General features: G+C 40.7%; 1 pseudogene; it reads right to left on the bottom strand.

Annotated features, from left to right (window-relative positions):
• Positions 1-380: 380 nt before the first annotated feature.
• On the bottom strand, positions 381-475 carry LOC131181223 (small nucleolar RNA R71; annotated as a pseudogene).
• Positions 476-2,859: the final 2,384 nt, after the last annotated feature.

The raw sequence follows: 2,859 nt of genomic DNA, 5'->3' as shown, positions 1-2,859 counted from the left end.
GGCCAAGAATCTTGAGGGACTACGAAGCTCCATCTATACAAGGATTCCAGCCCAGTGTTACAAGACCGGCAGTGGAAGCCAATAATTTTGAACTGAAACCATCATGGCTCTAGATGATTCAATAAACCCAATTTGGGGGTACACCAACGGAAGATCCACATTACCACCTCCAGTGCTTTCTTGCCCTATGTGACACATTCAAGATGAATGGAGTATCTAATCAAGCTATAAGACTCAGAGCATTCCCATTCTCCCTTCGAGATAGAGTAAGGAAGTGGTTACTTTCTCAACCAGCTGGAACATTCACCACTTGGGAAGACCTCTCACAAGCTTTTCTAGTAAGGTATTTCCCACCTGCAAAGACTGCACAGTTAAGGGTTGAACTCAACACCTTTAGACAAAAGGAAGGTGAATCACTCTATGATGCATGGGAAAGATATAAGGACCTGTAGAGGGAATGTCCACACCATGGCATAGAAGATTGGCTCCTGGTATAGAATTTCTATAATGGGCTACTACCCTCCACAAGGAGCACAGTAGATTCGGTTGCAGAAGGTGACCTAATGGAGAAAATAGTGACACAAGCACTTGAACTTCTAGAGAGGGTTGCATATCATAACTACGAGTGGTCAAATGAAAGAGAAAACACAAGGAGAATAGCAAGGATCCTAGAAGTGGATGCCCTAAGCATGATAAATGCTTAGTTTGATCAGCTCATGAAGCGGCTTGACAGAATGCAAGCCAATACTATTGGTATAAGCAACCAGTACTGTGATGACTGTGGAGGAGGATATACAACTTTGGAATTCAAAAACTTTAATGAACCCTACACAGAACAAATGAGCTATGTGAACAACAGAGGGAACTTCAACCAGAGGTAGCTTAACAACCCATACTCAAATACTTACAACCCTAGATGGAGGAATCACCCGAATTTCTCATTGTCAAATTCCCAGAATCAGCCAATGAACAAACAACAAGGGTACAGACCACCAGCATCCCCTGGATTCAGAATAGAGGATAAAACTTTGCACAGCCACCACTACCTCCTCAACCTCAATAACCTAAATCGAAGATGACCATAGAGCATGATGGAAGGCCTCCTAGCAGCTCAACAACAACAGAATGAAATGATCAAGCAGTTGACTTCCAGAATGGACCAACTTGCTACCCATAACAAGATACTTGAAAATCAAATTGCTCAGCAAGTAAGTTCTTCAAGCAAAGCTGCTGATAAACTGCCTAGTCAACCAGAGATGAACCCAAAGGAGCATTGTAAGGTAGTTACATTGAGGAGTGGAAGAATTCTAGAACAACTAGAGGAAGAACCAACAGAGGAAACCTCTGATAAATCTGAAAGCCAAGCAGAGAAGAAAGAGGAAGAAGTCAAGAAGGATCAGGAAGAGGAAGCAAGGAAGAAAAAGAAGCTACCAGAGCCATATCAGCCTCCCCTACCTTTTCCTCAGAGATTCCAGAAAGCCAAATTGGACAAGCAGTTTGGGAAGTTTTTAAAAGTTTTACAGAAACTCTACATCAACATTCCCTTCACCGAAGCACTTTCTCAGATGCCATCCTACACCAAATTCCTTAAAGAAATTCTGTCAAAGAAAAGAAAAATGGAAGACTATGAAACTATTGCTTTAACAGAGGAATGCAGTGCCATACTGCAAAACAAACTGCCTCCAAAGCTGAAAGATCCAGGAAGCTTCTCCATACCTTGTCTCATTGGCGATAAGAAAATAGACAAGGCCATCTGTGATCTTGGGGCAAGTGTGAGTCTAATGCCTCTGTCAATGTATCAAAAGCTGAAGATCAGAGAACTGAAGGCCACAATAATTTCACTGCAATTGGCTTATCAGTCTATTAAATATCCTGTGGGCATACTTGAGAACATCCCTATCAAGGTGGGCAAATTCTTCATTCCAGTTGACTTTGTTGTCTTTGAGATGAAAAAGGATGTTCAAATCCCTATCATCTTAGGAAGACCTTTCTGGGCAACCACCTGAGTAATCATAGACGTCAAAAATGAGCGGCTAACTCTCAACATAGGAGATGAGGAAGTGGAATTCAACTTGTTCAACATGATGAAACACAAAATTGAACCTGATGAATGCTTTAAAATTGATACAGTTGACAAACAAGTCGAAAAGGAATAGCGTAAAGCATATCCTAAAGATCCTCTTAAAGCATGCTTACTGCACACTCACACTGCTGATAATGAAAACACAGAAGTTGCAGTTTGTGCTCAATATTTAGTAGCTCATCCACCACTACCCTTGGCTCAAGCTTTCGAGGTGAAGGATTTAAAGGAGGAACAACCTGAAAGCAAGCCAGAGAATAACACTGAACAGGTAGAACTTAAACCTCTCTCCTCCTCACTAAGGTATGCATTTTTGGACTCAAACTCTAAATATCCTTTTATAATTAATGCTAGCCTGTCTAATATAGAAGAGGGAAAATTGTTAAGAGTACTTAGGACCCATAGCAAGGCTATAGGGTATAAAATGGAGGACTTGAAAGGAATTAATCCCTCGATTTGCATGCATAGGATACCTATGGAGAAAAATAGTAAACCCACTATTGAACACCAAAGAATGCTTAACCCAAACACGAAAGAAGTAGTTAAGAAAGAAATTTTGAAACTATTAGATGCAGGTATTATATATCCAATTTTTGATAGTAAATGGGTTAGTCCAGTACACATAGTGCTTAAGAAAGGCGGGACAACTGTCATCCAAAATGAAAATAATGAACTGATCCTGACTAGGGTAGTCACTGGTTGGCGCATGTGCATAGATTATAGGAAATTGAATAGTACCACCAGAAAAGACCATTTTCCCCTCCCTTTCATCGACCAAA

Source organism: Hevea brasiliensis, chromosome 6 (assembly GCF_030052815.1).
Source record: "Hevea brasiliensis isolate MT/VB/25A 57/8 chromosome 6, ASM3005281v1, whole genome shotgun sequence".
NCBI classification, from domain to species: Eukaryota; Viridiplantae; Streptophyta; class Magnoliopsida; order Malpighiales; family Euphorbiaceae; genus Hevea; species Hevea brasiliensis.
Note: the sequence above shows the minus strand (reverse complement) of the source record. Positions and strands in the feature narration are given on the sequence as shown.